Here is an 18,643-nt window from a genome sequence, read left to right as displayed (position 1 = left end):
TTGAGAAATGATTAAGAGGAAATTCTTTTTAATATAGTCATTATTTACAGAAGCAATATTTATTCGTCAGAAATAATCTTGATTATACAATATTGCTGGGAAAGATAGTGTAAGGCATTCTTTTCAAACAGAAAGGACGTTTAATATTAACAATAGCGACGAATATGTTAGGTAAACAAGAATAATAAAATCATAATAATAGTATGTTGGACTTGACCCTTCTGGCAGGTTCACCCCTGAACTTTTTGCTTTTAATTGTGACCTGGTGTTAGTGATTTTTGGTTTCTGCGCACTTTACCACTGTGTCCCAGGGTAAAGTGCGTGCGTGTGGTAAGGTTGGCCTGCCCTCCCATAGGAATGCATGGGGAATGTATGCGTCCCTGGTAGTTCCTGATGCTTGGGGAGTGCAGGTGCGAGTTTGGTATGTGCGGACTCGTGTGATTAAATGCTGCGCGATGATGTGTGCAGCGTTATTGTGTCTAGTGTGGACGTGCCACTTCTAGAAGTTGGTGTGCCTGTGCAGTGAATGTGCTGGCTTGTGATTGGCTGGCGCTGGCTGGTGTGCCCGGCTCGAGGAGTCAGGATGGGTCTGCCCCGGTGGTGAATGGGAGATCTGCATGTTGATGGCCGGGGAGGAGTACACCTGGGACCTGAATAGGGCTGGGCTTTACCCTCACAATGCTGGCTCCACCCCCTGTGGTGTGTCTGATGTCCCTGACCCATCCTGTGAATAGGCAGAGGGGCTGAGCAAAACAAAGTGCTCAGGAACCAGTTGCATCTGGTTCGCCCCTTGCCTGCCCCTTTGACAACAAAGGATTTCTCTGTATAAAAAGAGGCTATGACCTCTTGTAAAATGTTCTTGTTTGCCAACTTGAATCTACCAGGGGCGTACTGCTGCTGGGGACCAGGGAAAGGCTTGCCTCCCTGGGCCCTGCCCAGCCCCTGGATACCTGGAGGAATTTCCTTTTCTGGGAGCTGCTGTGCTCCACCTTTCATGTCCTGGACCTCTGGGATCCCCTTCCCTCCTTTTTGGATGTTGCCAAGGCTTATTACAACTGTCATGTGCCTCATTTTGGGGATTAAGCGCTTTGATTTAACCTCCCTGGGATAGGGAGAGCTTGGGGGCTGAGCAGCGCGGCGCTGCAGCCCTCCCCGAGGGGATCCCCCCTCCTCTTTGTGACCTCGCAGGTGCCCACCCTGCATCATGACCGCTACTCGTTATCCGAAATTCGCAGGAGCATACCCTGCGTTATGCCCCGATATAAGTGCATCTTTTATCCCCTTATTTTTAAATCAGAGTGTGCCCACCCCTCGTATTGGCCCCCGAGATTCACCGCAGCGGCCCGAGCCGCGGTAACATTGCAGCCGCGTCCACGGCCCGCCTGGTTGTGGGCGGGGCCGCTGGACGGAAGCGGAAGTGTGGCCATTTTGCGCAAAAGGAAGCCTTGGTCCCGCCTTTCCGGTCTCCCGTGTCGAGAGGGAGACCGGAGTTGCTGCGCTCCCGTACTGCCGCTTCGGGAAGGTGGTGCTCCCGTGTCGAGAGGGAGACCGGAGTTGCTGCGCTCCCGTACTGCCGCTTCGGGAAGGTGGCGCTGCGTGGGGAGGCCGGGAGCCTACCCCGCCTCCCCGGGTCGCCGAAGAAGGGACGTCCGCCCGGGGCTCCCTTGAAGTGGAGAGAGAGCCCCGGGGCTGCCAGCAGAGAGGAGCCGAGGTGTTGAGGGGCTCCCGTGTCCTGAAGGGAGCCCTGGCAGAGAAGTTTCGCACCGCCGACCAGAGGAGTCCCACATAGCTGGTGAGTGGGGCCCATTGCGTTCCTTGGAGGACAGGGGGGGGCGTCGGGGCACATTGCCACTGCCCGCCCCCCCCAGTAGCGCTATCGTCATTGCGGGGCTATTTGGTGAGGGAGAGCGGCCCCAGTGGACAGCGGGCCGCTCCCCCCAGATTGGCAATATTTGTTTGGAGCCCACAAGGCTCCCCCGGGCATTATTGTATTTTGAGCCCATGAGGCTCCAAGGCCCCCATTCGTTTTCAGAGCCTAGAGGGCTCCAATGGGCGCATTATTTGTTCTAGAGCCTCCGTGGCTCCCACAAGAGGCATGTTCATTTTCAGAGCCTAGAGGGCTCCAAGGTGCGCAGTATTTGTCCTAGAGCCTAGAAGGCTCCCAGTTTGCGCAGTTTTGGTTCCTGAGGGGCTAGTGAGAGCCCCTGTCGCAATTTGCTTCCCAGCTGCCCAGCAAGTAGTGGACAGCTGCACCGTTTAGGCTTTTATTCCTAGGGGACATGTTATTTTGGACTCAGGAGTGAGTCGCACTCCTTCGCCCCTACTTTGGCCTTCTCCAGCTGCGCAGCACTTGGTGCCAGCTGCAGCGTTTAGGCCCCTTGCTATTGTCCCCAGCTGCCCAGCAAGTAGTGGGCAGCTGCTACATTTAGGTATTGGCGAAGTGGGGCAGCCTGGACTTTGATGTGAGTTATGTGCTAGATGTGATTTCTGTGCTAATTGTGATTTAGGTGCTTCTTAGGCTGCTAGGAAATGTACTTTGTAGAATGTTTTGCGCACCCTGTTCGGATACCTCTGAATGTGTCTTTATGCATCATGTATCTTACCTACACCACTGAATGTGTTTTTATGCATCATGTGTGAAGCTCTGCTTGTTCTATGTTCTAAGTGCTAGTTCTACCAAGTGCTTATTCCTGACAGTGGTCCAGGTGGCCCTGTCCTGTACATATATCCCCTGTAAATTCTGCCTGTGCCTGTTGGCACATTGTAAAGTCTGTGTTTTAATCTAATGTGTTTGTTATAATACAACGGCTATTTTTAGGTCTCGGCGTCAACGCGCGGAAGCGCGTCTCCGCCGGAGATCTTTTGTCAGGGACTGTGCTTCCCAGGAGACAGCCTCTGGCACGCGCATTGCCTCTTCAAGGAGGCGATTTCCGCTGGCCACGCGCTCGCGAACGCGCTCAGCTGCTGTCTCCTGGGAAGCAGCAACACCACACGCGCATGCGCAGAAACAGCGAAAGACACACACACAAGCGCTCATGCACGCACGCACCCACACATACAGCGAACCCACCCCCGCCGTCGCATGCATACACACACACACACACGTGCACCCCCCCCACCCCTCCGTTGTCGCACCCCCCCACCCCTCCCCTCCGCCGTCGCACCCCGCCCCCCACCCCTCCCCTCCGCCGTCACACACACACACGCAGACATACAGGCATTCTCTCCCCCCCCGCCCCGCTCACCGGTCAAAGGCCCTCCGGACACGCAGACATACAGGCATTCTCTCCCCCCCCGCCCCGCTCCGCTCACCGGTCAAAGGCCCTTCGGACTTGTGCAGCCTCCGACCGCGGGGCTCTCCCTCGCTGCTCCTCCAGGCACTCCGTGGGCGCGGGCTTCACAAAACGGAAGTCCCGCCCCACGATAGGTTTCGCATGCAGCTCGTCTGTCTGCTGGGCCGGTGTCGGCTCGGTTTGTATAAATTTATAAAATTATAAATTTAGGGAGGGCTAGATTTGTAGGACATGCCAATACCACCACAGGCCACTTTCAGGATTAGGGTTAACAAATACAAGCAGGACATTGCAAATGCGAAAACAAAAACATGATGTAGTTTAGGTGGCATCAGCATTTCATTTGGAGAAGGGAGAACCATTGAAAGCTCGACCCAGATATATGGCTCTGGGTCAGCTCGAGGTCCTCATGAAACCTCGAGCCAAAAACGAGCCAAGCCCTCATGTGCTAAGTGGCTTCTGCCTCACACACTTGTCTCACTCGCTAAGCCCCCCTACGCTCCATCTCCAGGATGACTTTCATAACAGTAGGGAAGGAAGCCTGTGTTAAGTTCCGGCTTCCCCGCACGAACAAATGTGTGAGCCTGGGCACTTATGTCACTGTACTTCCTTTATCATCACAATCGAGAGCACCTAAAAATACACCAGTTTAAGAGGACCACTGTACAAAATCCTCTCGTATGTGTTCATGAAATTTAATGTTGCTCCTTCTATAGAAACAACCTAAGCGACATGTACAGTGCATATGACAGACTTTCCTTTTGGTTCACTAATAGCACCGTTGTCAGGCCAGGGGGCTGGTAGAGTATGAAAGTTTCCAAATTGATGCTTAGAAACCAACATTTCTGATAAATGCCACGCGATGAAGTAAAGCAAATTAATTAAATAAAGTAAAACGTTTTTTAAGATGTTAAAGAAATGCACTTTTAGAATGTTGGAGAGTCTCATATTTTATGTGACAATTTTGAAGCAGAAAACAAAAATTATGTCGATGGCTCAGCTGTTATGGCGTCTAGAGAAGCCAGTCAGGCCGTAGCAGGACTCTCCCACCTCTGACTTCATTGTCAATGTCACCCCAGAAACCAAGACAAAAGGCGGGAAGTACGCAAACCAACGCCATGTGTAGCCTTACAACTAAAACTGTAACATGAAAAAAAAAAGTTTACACAAAATAACGTGAACGCACACGCATTTCAAAGTTCTGAATGGCAAAGACGATATCAGGCAAGGAAGAGTTTCACTGACACAGAGCTCTAAAGTGTTCCCTGATCCATAACTAAGTATATAATCCTTTCGGGATATTCGCGGTGGACTATGGAGCTTGTAGTGGTTCTCTTTCTCCCACGATAAACTCAAAGCTACGAACACGAGGATATACATATATTAGTAGTAGAAAGCTATATTATATATTAAACTTGACTGGCATTGCCCTGGAAGACTTGAGAGTTCTGCTAATATGCCGATTGCCCATGGGTGAACCGTGCCTTCTCCTCAGGACTTGTTGTGACACCGACTCGCCTAACATATCGGTCGGAGAGGTCATCGGAACAGCCCCGTATTGGTCAGTTTCGTTCGCAACTCCCGGAGCTCCCAGCAAAGAGACCTGCACTAGAGTCACCGACACATCGCCTCATCGGCGCAACATATTGCTTTGCCAATGCTGTTTTCCATGACAATGTTTCTGTAGTTTTAAAAAAAAAAATACATAGCTTATTGCTGTTGTGTAGTGCCTAATGCATTCTGCACTGCAGACCATATTGTTTTGGGGTTCGGACTTCCAAACTTTCGAGGTGCTCGTGCTGTGGAGACTCTTTGCAGAGCTGTTGTTATGAACCTAAGAGCAGACCACCCTTTATACTGTGAACAATTTATAATCTAAAAATGCACCCATTGGGTTTGTGAGAAGCAGGTGTTTGCCATCTTTTCAGCGTTTCCACCAGCTCAGAGCAGGCGATACCTGTTAATCTACTCTAACTCTTCACCAAAGGTACTAACGAAAGCCAAAGCCTTTTATTTGTCTTTTTGTATTTTGCTGGGCATGCGAATCGGAATGGCTCAGTTAGGGTTTATGTGAAAAGTATGGGGGAATTTAGCAGTAGATGATAACAAAACTAGTATGTAAGGCAGGGCCGGCATTTCCATAAAGCAAGGTAAGGAAGCAGATGTAGGGTGCTACACCAGACAGCGCTAAATCACAAGATCAACACATTGCTTTTTAGGTCTCGCGCCTGCGATGCATATGGCGAAGCCATATGCCATCGCGCAGGCGCGATACTATTGCTGCCGGGTCTGCTTCCCAGGAGACAGGAGATGTCACGAGCACGCTCTGGAAAGCGATCGGCGCCGGCCGCGCGCGCGCGCTTCCCCATCTCCTGTCTCTCTGGGAAGCACACAAGCAAGCCCAGCAAGCCCCGCCAAGGTAACTTGAAATAATCTTTATTTCTTGTACAGACTGACGCTCGGAAACACTCGATGTGAAGTTCTCCTAAGTCATTTAACCTCGCTTATGGTGAGATTAATTTAATCTAGTGACTGGTGGGTGTGGGTGCTGGGCTAATCGCATCGGAGCTCCCTCTGGCGGCTTGTGATTGTAGTGTAGCCGGAGACTGAGCTCCCTCTATCGGCCGGCGCCCTTCGCTGTTGCTCTGAAGGAGCCCCCCTCAGATGCTGCGGCAGCCTCGAGTCGCGCAGTGTTGTCCCTGGACACCTGCGAGAGGAAACTCCAGACGCTATAATGTAATGCTGGCAAACAAAAAGTTTTCACTACGACGCGCTATATAAAGGTCTCATGTGGAAATATTTTACACCAAGGGTGACTTTGCAGAGAAAGGCCCACTATCCGTGGACTCTGTGCTTTCCATCCCCAACTTACAAACATATCACTGCACGAGCAGTAGCACAATTAAACAGAATAACCCAGCCCAAAGTAGCAGTTGCACACCATGGCATTATGGGTATGCAAATGAGCCCAGGAACGGCTTCTTTCTCCACATTGCAGTATGCGACCTGTAAAAATTGAAGGCAACATTTCAAGTCTCGTGGGAAAAAAATGTCAATTTTGCAGTGAATCTCGCGTTTATTCAAAGACAGTTAAATAAGTCGCACACACTTTCTTTGAGATATTCAGGACCGGCGCAAAATACAATTCAGTGTCAAAATTACATTCTGTTCGGTTTTCATAAGTAGACGTGCTTCGCTGGAATTCATTCGCCTTGACCCATCCCCGAGATGAAAGTTAACATTGAAGTGCTTAAAAATTATGACACAAAAAAGTAGTTTGTCAAAGGCCAGTGCTGCTGTACGGGGCGCATTTTATAGCCAGCCAGCAGACACCACTGATGTTTATTGTGGCCACGATCTGTATATTTCACAAAGTTTCCAGCAAGCAGAGCCTGTGACTCTGTACAGGGTCCTGAGATTGCTTGCACCCCACCTGCTAGGGCTTTAATCACAGAAATGTAGGGCCTCAGTCGCGGCAAGAAGGTGGGTGTGATCTGTTCTGTGTTGCCGACCAGCAGACCCTCTGAAGCTCATTGCTGCCCCCATCTGTACATTTCAAAGAGATGCCTGCCAACAGAGTACACAGTCTGCAGGGCTAGCGCCACATCTCTTACGACTTTAATCACAGAATACAACATCTCCAGTTCCCGCAAGATGGTCTCAATGGCACCCTGGGGGGCGCTGGGCATAATTTGGGTGTGGGGGTGATTGTCCCTCCTCAGTCTCCTGAAGGGGCAGGGCTCTCTGAGGGCAGCTGCGCGCCCTCCTGCCCTGTCTCTTCCCCATGGTTGGAAGTCTAGCTCCTTACAGATGACACTGCGCAGCGCGGCTCTAGGCGCTGCTTGGGTGAGGGCAGTTCTCTGCAGACTGCTGTTCCGATGACAGTTTGAAACCAGTGATTGACTCGGAGGCAGTTCTCGGTATTTTCCACAGGTACAACAGTAGTTGTGTGATTGTGTTAATAGATTTTCTTTTCCTTCAGGAGGTCGAAGTGAAGTTCTCGGGACTCACTGCTACAACAGTAGTTGTGTGATTGTGTTAATAGATTTTCTTTTTTTTCAGCAGGTCGAAGTGAAGTTCTCAGGACTCAGTGCTACAAAAGTAGTTGTGTGATTGTGTTAATAGATTTTCTTTTTTTTCAGCAGGTCGAAGTGAAGTTCTCAGGACTCAGTGCTACAAAAGTAGTTGTGTGATTGTGTTAATAGATTTTCTTTTTTTTCAGCAGGTCGAAGTGAAGTTCTTGGGACTCAGTGCTACAAAAGTAGTTGTGTGATTGTGTTAATAGATTTTCTTTTTTTTCAGCAGGTCGAAGTGAAGTTCTCGGGACTCAGTGCTACAAAAGTAATTGTGTGATTGTGTTAATAGATTTTCTTTTTTTTCAGCAGGTCGAAGTGAAGTTCTCGGGACTCAGTGCTACAAAAGTAATTGTGTGATTGTGTTAATAGATCTTCTTTTCCTTCAGCAGGTCGAAGTGAAGTTCTCGGGACTCACTGGGCACCTTCCTCAGTCATATGAGGGCCGGCCATTTTAACCTCACTTTTGGTGAGATTAATCTAGTGACTGGTGGGTTTAGATGAATCTATTGACTGCTGGGCTAATCGCATCGGAGCTCCCTCTGGCGGCTTGTGATTGTAGTCAGGAAAAGAAAATAGCCAGAGAACTGCCCTCACCCAAGCAGCACCTAGAGCCGCGCTGCGCAGTGTCTTCTGAGGAGGGACTATCACCCCCACACCCAAATTATGCCCAGCGCCCCCCAGGGTGCCCTTGAGACCATCTTGCGGGAATGAAGGCCTGGACTCGACAAACTTAATGTGGAGAAAATGGAGGGGCATGATTGAAATAGAGAAGCCCGGGAAACGAGGCAGATTGATTGGAATGAGAGGATTCAAAGCGCAGTAAACTCCAAACCATTATGGATGTCCTGTAGCGCTTGAAACGGTGTAATCTTCATAGAAGCCACCAGTGAGCTTTGTGCAAGTTCAAATGAAGAACAGGGGGCAGAAAAACAGAAATCTAGGACAAAAGTTTGGGAAAGGATATTAAGAATGAGCAGAGTGGGAGGAAAGTGAAGGAAGGTTGGGGTGCTTGCTAGAATTTGAGGAAGAAGTAGACGTGTGGGTTGTAAAGAATAAAGGAAGGCAGGTATGTTGTACAGAAAAAAATACTTGGTATTGGCCCTTCACAGCTCGCGTAATTATTAATGGTATTTGTGTTATTGCTCATGCTGAGTTCCTGGAGTAGCAGATGTAGATGTTTGATCACTGCCTGCATAGTTATGATATGCAGACTCAGGACTCGAATCCAAGCCCAGATCACCAGGATCCAACCTTCTCCGGAGTTGAAAACCCATGTATTCAAGCAACTTCCATAACTGTGTAGCCTCTTCAGTGCTATCTGCTCCTAAAAGGAGGAGGGGGTAGGGTAGACATGGTCCTTTCCAAGGGCAGTGGTGTTATGGGTTAGTCCACCGCTGTGCTCAAAGGCAGTGAGGTACATTTATTTCCCCCCACATTTTCAGTGGGTACTTGCTGTCCTGCAGCAACGTTTGCAATTGTGAACTGGGCACCGGGGCAGTTGTCCTCTATACCACATTGAAAACAAAATGAGGTGAAGGGTCCTTGTGATAGCTGCAGTAGCACCCTCTCTGCTTCTGAATAGGGTGCTGGAGCATGTTTAGCTGTCCTGGTCCTTCTTGGCCTACAATGCTCTGAGGTACTGTCACCGTCTTCGAAATTTAGGGGCAATGGATTTCAGGACACTTGATAGTTATCAAACCAGTACCATAAGATCCAACATACATCCTTAGAAATAAATGACATTTCCTGAAAAAAACTAAAGTTTAAGACAAGACAAGGTTGAGCATGGTTTTAATAGTGGCTACAGTGCAAAACCAAATTGTCTGCCAGGGTTTCTGTTGCTTTGTCAAGCCTCGCCAAAGTTACCAGCAAATTAAACAAGCATTTGCAATGCTACAGGTGTCGCATTTACTAGAGTTTGAGTTATTGGCATTGTAGATTACAATGCCTTTTATTAATGTGTTGGTTTTTTAAACAAATAAATAAAAGGCATTGCCATTTACAATGGCAATAGCATAAACTCTCGCAAATGCGAGACCTATTGCATTGTAAATGCTTGTTTATTAAGTGACAATGATTGCTGCAACAACAAATTGCTATTTTGTGTGCAACAAAGACAATCCTACAACTGGTTCTGGCTTAGGGAGGTGGACAAGCTTTGGTAAACATGTATACATATTACATGAGGTGCAATATATTAACGTCCAGGAGTGATAAATGCACATGAAGTCAACTTCACAGGGTTGTAAGTGCTTGATGATCATTTTGACAATGTGCTCTAGGACGTTGCAGATCTTTAGTTGGCAGGGCGAGAACAACAATCCAGAGCAGCCCTGAGAGACGTCATAGCAGCTTCGGATTGCACTTAGCACACTAAAGCTTCAATAGCAGGGAATGCTGGATACATTGGGTTTAAATGGTGCATTTCACAGCAATTTTCCAAATATTTGCTTTACAAAGCTGGTTATAAATGGTTCTCATCAGTATTCCCAAATGTGAACTAAAGAACATTAGTTTAAGGTTTAGCAAAGTATGCGGGAGCAATTTTTCTCCATGACAGCAGATCATGTATGCACCTTTTAGAAGACTGATTTCTCAGTCCAAAACGCTGGGGGCACAGCAGGCAAATGTGTGTGCAAAAAGAGAAGCACTGCTAATCTGATGCAGTGTGCACCACCTACAAATGCACGCTGAAAATCATGTCACATTTTCATACAGTACTAGGAAATAATGGCCAGCACTTTTCCTGAGCCATTACATATTCCATCACCATTTTTGTACCAGAAATTAAAATATCACAAGAATCAATCCCACTACATGCCATGTTGCTGCTATTGCTTATCGCGAGTTGAGTGCAAGCTGCACTCACTTCGGCACGTGAATAGGGAGGGGGCATGTAGGGAAAATGTTTGCCAGCAACATTGGGCAAAGTTGGAAAATTCATTTCAACGGCACAAGCTTAAGTTATCCGGCATCATCCTAAGGGAAAACACTGTGCCCTGCCTGCTGCAAACCTGGATCTCCTGTTGTAAATATCTCATGGGCAGAACTTCCGGCACCAGGAAAGCTTTGCTTGATGGCAACTGTGAGGGGGTGCAGGGGATCAGCATGGAGCCTGGAAACAATGGCACAGTAGAAAGCTTGGATGGTGGATCTCCTGATGTTTGACATGGGCTCAGCAGTGCACCAGCCACTTAGTTGCTCTTTGCTGCATCAATGTGTTGGGCTCTGTGGGTGTTGGGCTCTGTGGGTGTTGGGCTCTGTGGGTGTGTGTGGCTCTGTGTGTGTGTGGCTCTGTGTGTGTGTGGCTCTGTGTGTGTGTGGCTGTGTGTGTGTGGGGGGGGAGGGCTGTGTGTGTGTCTGTAGCTTTTTTTGTAGGTGGCTGTGTGTGTGGGTGGCTCTATGTGAATGACTGTGTGGGTGGCTCTGTCTGAATGACTGCGTGAGTGGCTCTGTCTGTGTGTGCGCGGGTGGCTCTGTCTGTGTGTGCGCGGGTGGCTCTGTCGGTGTGTGCGCGGGTGGCTCTGTCGGTGTGTGCGCGGGTGGCTCTGTCTGTGTGTGTGTCTCTGTCTATGTGTGTGCGTGGCTCTGTCTATGTGTGTGTGCACGGCTCTGTCTCTGTGTGTGTGTGTGTGCGCGGCTCTGTCTGTGTGTGTGTGTGTGTGTGTGTGTGCGCGCAGCTCTCTCTGTGTGTGTGCGCTGCTCTGTCTATGTGTGTGTGTGGCTCTGTGTGCTCGAATACTCTCTACTACTCTCTAATGCTCACCTATTGCCATTGTAAATAACAATGCCATTTATTTATGTTTAAAAAAATGTCCCAAAAAAAAATGTCATGAGCAATGCCAATAGCTCTACCTTTAATAATGCCGAGACCGTTGCATTGTAAATGCTTGTTATATAACCTTGTGTGGAGTTCCTTTTGTGGGGGGCCTGGGATGTTGTTGCTGGGGGTGCGTGCGCAAATGCTTTACACATTGCCTCCTAGATAAGCCTGACTGCTCGTGCCAAGCTACCAAGGGGGTGAGCAGGGGTTATCTTTGGCGGGTGACTTCCTTGCCCCGACTAGAGTGGTGGTTTCTGCCTGGCTTTGGTGCAAGCCTTAGCCAACCAGAAATCCCTATTTCTAACATAGTATATATAAAAAAAATACCCTCATCGATAACAATGATAAAAGCTAGTGTTTGGTGACAAAGTGTACAATTATCCTGTATGGAAGGAATGTTTTACCGAAGGTACAGTGCATAAAAAGCTCACCCCTGATGCGTGACATGCACCCGAGCTGTGAGGTGCTTGCCGCAGCCCTCTGTGCACACGACGTCTCCTGCTGACCACTGCGCGCAACCCTACCCGGGACCCGTACATCCATAGGGTGCCCCTACCTAGGCAGCGTACAGACGGAGAACAGCGCTTAGAAATACGACGGTCACATGGCAAACAGCGTTTTTTCTTTTTCAAAAGGTGGCAGACACCTGAAACAGGCAGGTAGCTATAGAGGCAGAGTGACAGACAGAGCTAGATAGAACGACAGAGAGATTCTTTTTGAGCCATGTAGTACAACAGAAAGAATTTCGTGCAGCATGGCGGAAAGTAAAAAAGAAAAGAAAAAGAAAGCCCTATGACCAGTCGTCTCTGGCTGCATCAGAGCCTTTCTTTTTTCGGGCTAAAAAACATTGACAAACTCCTTAGATCTTATGATACCAATAAGCTTTGCCAGTGCTTATATGACTTTGTATAAGGAGCCAGTGCTTTAATTTGAGCCAGCAGTTTTTTGTGCTCGGCACCGGTACTTACTTGTCAGCACCAGCTCTTGTGACAGTCCGCCACATGTGGCGCTGTCTGAGATGTGCACAATCGTGTTTATTAAGTCAAATGACATTGAAAATTAATAATACCAGCCTCTCCCACTATTAGAGGTTTGCGTGGTCTGAGCTTCCCCCTCGCCACAAAATGTCTGAGGCTTAAGGGCTCTGACAACAAAAAACAACATCTCTCCCTCAGCACAACAAGAGGTGATCGTCAGACCTGCAGAACTCGCCGCTTCGAAACAGCCAGGACATTGACCTTATTTTTTCTACTCCTTCTGAAACCCCGGGCCCGGGCTGCAATTTCATCTATGTCTGGGTGAGTGGCCAAGCAAGGGAGGTTTGTGGCTCTTTCTGCCCCCCTGAGCATCTAAACTTACTTCCATGGAGTGAACTTTTATGGTGTATGTTGTCCGGTGTACACAAGGGGCACATTCTTTTTTTTTAATGTTGTTTGTGCTGTGAAATCCGTGCTGTAGTGTCTGTATTTTGCATCTTTTTTGTGGTTCGCATTTTCTTACTTTTCTACTCCCTGCTGTGTTTACTTGTCTGTTGGTTTATAGGGTGTGAAATACGCACACAGCCTTGCTGGTTTTGTATGACTTTTGGTCCAATGGTCTTATCTGTAATTGTCCTTGTAGAGGAGTTTTTGGGTGTGCTTTTGGCTGCTTCATGCCCACAGAGGAGGCCTAGTTTTGCAACCACAGCCTGTTCTAGTGCAGGAAACATGAGCAGCCCCACACCAGGCCTTCAAAAGTCAAAATGAGTGCCTTTCTGAGTTTTTAGAGGGCTACTTTTCCTGAGCAAACGGCATCCCTTCCCTCGAAGTGTTTCACGTGTAGAGGGATCAGTGTGTTTGTACTCCGTCAGTGTAAATTGTGTATTGCTCCTGCTCAATAGGCAGTTTTTGTTACTGCTCTGCGTCTGTTTGTCCCACATGGATAGTCACCTCTCCCCCACATAGCCACATACCCACTTCCCCCCTCATCTTTCTCTCACACTCCCACACCCTCTACCCACTCATCTCGAAATACCACTGCCCTCTCTCATCCCTCCCTCACACAAACTGTCTCCTCTCTATACTGCCTACTCACAGATGCTACCTCCCCATACCTCCTCACGCTGTGCGCTAGGCCACCTCTCGCCTCCCCCCGGTACCCCTTCCACTTGTCCCTCTATCTCTTGTACTCTCTTACACAACCCTCTTGCTCTCTCACACACTACTTCTGCCTCTCTCAAGTGGTTGACTCAGGTTTTCAAGCAAAGTTTCTATACCATAACTGTTCAAACTTTCTGTCCCTCCGACCCACGCTCTCCTCCTCTTCTTAAGGTATCTTCTGCATACACAAAACTTCACTCTTTATGCGTCAATGATCTGCTGTCACCTTCTTTCTATCTTTCTCATACATATTTCTGCTCCTCTGTCTCAAGTTCAATACCTGCTCCCTACACTCTATCTATTCTGTGCTGCTCTCGCCACTATCTATTCACCATGGCATACAATTCCACTATACAAATACATTTGGCAACACACAAATATACAACTAACAATTCGAATACAACCTGCATATTTCTGCTCTAGTCCACAGCACATACATCCATTTAACTCCAAAACAAAACACACAGGTAAAAAACATTATCATTTATAACGCCAATAGCCCCAACTCTCACAAATGTGAACCCTATAGCATTGCAAATGCTTGTTTGATAGGTAATGGCATCAGAATTAAGTCAGAAACTTATTTGCCACACTTGGCACATATTGTACAGTGTAATTTAGACAAACAACTTAATTGCCATGTGAGCCAATACAGCCACCGCCGCCCACCACAGCCTCATCAGATACACTAGAAGAAAGCACTCCAGGACAGAATCTCCACCCACGCACACAACAGCAAGGAACTCTTCGACATCAAAGAGTTCGCCCAACCCAACAGTGAGACAACCGAAATCTCCCCCCCGACCTCTGCGACAGACTTGGCACCTTCTTCCACCACAAAATCAAGACCATCTATGACAACTTTGACGACAACAACCTACACAAGGAACCTACACCCACCACCCCCATACACCATGCAGCTTACGCTAGACAGCTGGACCGCTGTCACCATTGAAGGCACCCTGAAGACTATGAAGTCAATCCATTCTGGGGCACCCACCCACCTGCCCCCACCAGATCTACCACAGACCAGCTGACATCATCGTCCTAGCTTCGTCAAATCATCAACAGCTCCTTTGAGACAGCCTCCTTCCCCGACGACTGAAAACATGCCGAGATCAACCCTCTCCTGAAAAACCCCACAGCGGACCTCACCGACCTCAAAAACTACAGACGGATCTCCTTACTCCCGTACCCAGCAAAGGTCATCGAAAAAGTCATCAACAGCCAGCTCGCATCCTTCATAGAAGAAAACATCCATGACTCGTCCTAATCTGGCTTCAGGAAAAACCACAGCACCGAAACCGCCCTGCGACAGACATCTGCTCCCTCCCTGACAGAAGAGAGACTGTGGCCCTCATCCTCCTGGACCTATCCACAGCCTTCAACAGTCTCTCAAAGCACCATAGTCCACAGACTACATGACGCAGGACCTGGGGCCTGGCCCTCAGCTGGATCCGCTCATTCCTCTCTGGCAGGACACAGCAGGTCAGGGTCCTGCCCTTCCTCTCGGATCCCACACTGACCACCTGCGGAGTTCCCCAAGGATCCTCCATCAGCCCCACACTGCGACTATATGGCTCTGCTCGCACCAATCGTCAGATCCCATGGTCTCAACATTGTATCCTATAGAGACGACACCCAACTCATCCTCTCCCTATCCAACTAACAAAACATCTCCATACGAAACTTTTAAGAAGGGATGGTATCTGTCGCCAGGTGAATGAAGAACAGCTGGCTACAACAAAACGGACAAAACAGAAATACTCATGAAGGGCCCACACCAGATGCCTGGAACAACAGACACCTGGTGGCACCCCCGCCCTTGGGAACCCACCCTCCCACACCACCCACGCAAGCAATCTCTGAATCATCCTGGACTCCGAACTCAAAATGGACCGTCAAATCAATGCTGTCTCCTCCTATTTCCATACCTTCTGCCTCCTACGAAAGACCTTCAACTGGATTCCTCTAGAGCACAGAAAGAACGTCACCCACGCCTACGTTAGCAGCAGACTGGACTACAGTAATGCACCCAACGTCGGGATCAACAAGAACCTTACCTGCAAACTCCATAACGCCTCCACCAGACAAGTCCTCAACCTACCATGTCATTGCCACAATGTTTCAGCAGGTCAAACACAAAGGTTATAACTATTTCACACCCTTTCTTACCACTTGGGTCAGTACTGATCCTAACCCATTACCAATTGCAGCAATAGTTACTACACCTTTCAAGATTAAAACCACATTCAGGTGGTGCACTACAAAAGTCTTTATTTAGTTCACTAAACCCTTCCCAACACTACTGGCAATTCAAATTTAGATGTATTCTTTAGCAATTGCCTGACAGTGTAAGTATTTTCTAGAAAGATATTCACAAACTTTGTGTAAAATTCCACAAGGTATAAAAGTGCCCCTGTATCTTCTTTACTTTTGGGATGAGGGGCAGTGTTAATTGACTCCATCAACTTCTCCTTTGGTTTAATACCTTCCCTGCCAACTTCTTGCCTCAGATAGGCTACATCACCCTTAAGTGGTCAAACCTTTTTGTTTGAAAACTCCCAACCAACTCCTTCAAATTTTTATTGTGCCCATTTTCACGGTAGTGATTTCGTGTGTATTGGCGAAAAAAGTGCAATTAAAAATACCTCCTTTCCTGTGTACCGTATATTATTAGCCATGAAGGGGTAAGGTTAAAAACTGCGTGAGGTGCTTGGGTGGATGTATTAATAGTCAACTGCACCTAAAGGATTATTGTGTTGGTGAAAAGTACAGACTGTCAAGGCCAGCCTGCTCCGTTCTCCAAAACAGACTTCAGGCAGTTTTAAGTAGACACATGCGCAAGAGCCTGATGGCAGCATTGATGGAACTGAAAGTTAAGCAGTATGGGCTGAGCTGCTGGCAGCCCGATTCTGCAATAATTGGAGTCCTCTGACAGGGATGTGGAATTCCTATAGCGCGGAGGGATAGATTATATAAAGTGGATTTTGTTACATGAGAAGTGGATTTACAAGGCAAAGTGTCCCATGGACAAGCATTCTATCACTTTCTATACCCCTGCTCTAGGCCTGCCCACAAATTACAATTAAAAGAGTCACATTCCAATGCAGCTCTGGGTGTATACAGCATCAACCCTGTACTCCTGAAGCTGCTTGTCCAATATCAGCTGCCTTTTACAACTCCTCCCTTTCCAAGTCGTCACACTGCGACGACTTGGAAAGGATGGGGTTTCAGCATTTGCAAGATGGTCTTGTGCTCTAAACAAAATACACTGCACATGCTTCTGAGCATCATGTATTCTGTTTACAGCATTAATGCAGACAAAGAGCTACAGCTGGGCCTCTTTGAAAGGCAGCGTTGTGGACTATTGGGGTGCAGAGCCTCCGGCCCACCAAAACATACCCTCATAAACATCTGCTTCACTTGCACTACAAGACATTCACTGGTTTTACACCTCACCACTTTCAAATTCTACCAGCCGCCACTGCACTGCTGTGTCCCCAACTGACATCGGTCACAAAATGGTTGAATTGTGGAAACATGTGGAAGATTTTGGGAGAATTCATCATCTGACATTTGAACCCTAGATCTCTATGTAGCTAATCTGCACTTCACTGGCAGCATGCGGCCTGAAATTAACATCTGGATGGTAAAGATCACTGAAGTGCATTACTACTGGGTAGTTATTCCCCATATCTAATATCTGTCAGTAACCCGTGAGACTCATGGGGAATAATGGCTTCTTTGCAAATTTAGAAAAGTACAAGGACCATTGTTGACGGGATAATATATCCATAATAACGTTAAAGGAGGTATGATCAAATAATATCTTTAATTTCAATATCGAAGTAACACTTGTCAAATTATTTCCCACCCCCAGAAATGAACCACTTAAAACTCTGTACTGGCATTTGACACGACGAAACAATGCCAAAATAAGGGTTATATAGGACTAGTGTGCAGAAAGCAGTGCCTCTATCGCTCACAAACAATAGGAAATAATTCTGTTGGGTAAATTAACGTGTAAGACAAATACTAACAGTTTTCTAAAATGTCCTAATGGATATTTCTTCTTGCACATGCGCTCTGCTCAAATGAAGTCTCACTTCTGGGCACCCGCTGAGAATCAGAGAGAGAGTGGATTTTGCCTAGAATCACACAACTGATTCAAATGGAAAATCCTGCATTCAAAGGATGTCTCTCTACACTATCAGCAGCAACCTGGCCACTTGCCCATATCTTGGCTGGATGTTCTTCTCGTACTGCATTATTTTGGCAAAAACAATGGAATAAGCCCTTTATGATTATGAGGGAGATGTACTGAAAGTAAATAAATATTAATGTTCCAGGATAAAAACTGTAATGGATACCGCTCTACCTGTCACAACAGTTATCGTTTTTAAATAAATTGTATAGGTTTTGTCAGAAACTTAACAGTTCACACAAATAAGTGGTAGTCGCCTTGAACATGCAAACGCCACTTGACACACACATAAATAACGATTAAGCAGAGGTTTGGACTCACAAGTATCTGCTATACATCTGCTGTACTCTTCAGCACCTGTCACTGTTTCAAAATAGAGACAGAGCTGGGCGTGCCACTGTAAACCCGAGCCAGGCTCTGGCTCGGCTCGAGGTTCTGTTGGAACCTCAGTCCCATAGCGAGCCGGGGTTCTGCTGCCACACTTGCTCTACTCGGAATGTGACTCTGAAACTTGAGAACCAGGTGCGACTCTCGGCGGCAGCTTCACATCCTGTGACTCTGGGCAAATACCTTATTTATTTTGAAAGTTTTATAGAGCGCGAACAAGATCCTTGCGGATATCAGAGCGCTTTACAATTAGTGAGGTTAATTATACAAAAGATACATGCAGGTAAATTACGTATACATAACATGTTGTGCAACGTAAAGCAATAGGGTCGAAAACAGGAAAGACCCGTTGATTCATGACAATGGCATATACAATGACTAGGTTGTCTAGTTGGTCCCTGGTCATAAGGAATACCGGTGAAGGTACGAATGTTCTCAGAATTTCCTTAGCCTATGTTAAGGTGAATTTTGCCATGATCTTAATCTTACTCTGCCTAAAAAGATGAATGTGACCTTGTGTAATGTAACTAGTGGTCATGTACATAACTTTGGGTTGAGCATGTAACATATAAGAACTGCAGAAAAGGCTAAAAACAAATCATTAACACTAAAAAGGAAAAACAAATAAATACGCACTTAGTGGCTGATTTTTACACCGTGAACCCAGAAATACTGGATGAATCGCAGCTTCCCAGCGAAAACTGTGTGATCTTTGGCAC

At 47.4% G+C, this 18,643-nt stretch overlaps 1 pseudogene across 1 annotated transcript in view; it reads right to left on the bottom strand.

Annotated features, from left to right (window-relative positions):
• Window positions 1-18,643, bottom strand: part of LOC144806601 (uncharacterized) — a 159,164-nt pseudogene that overhangs the window by 139,845 nt on the left and 676 nt on the right. The window lies entirely within an intron of this gene.

The sequence above is a fragment of the Lissotriton helveticus genome (assembly GCF_964261635.1).
Source record: "Lissotriton helveticus chromosome 1_1 unlocalized genomic scaffold, aLisHel1.1 SUPER_1_unloc_9, whole genome shotgun sequence".
NCBI lineage: Eukaryota > Metazoa > Chordata > Amphibia > Caudata > Salamandridae > Lissotriton > Lissotriton helveticus.
The sequence above is the reverse complement of the archived record's forward strand: the minus strand, read 5'-3'. Positions and strand labels throughout refer to the sequence as shown.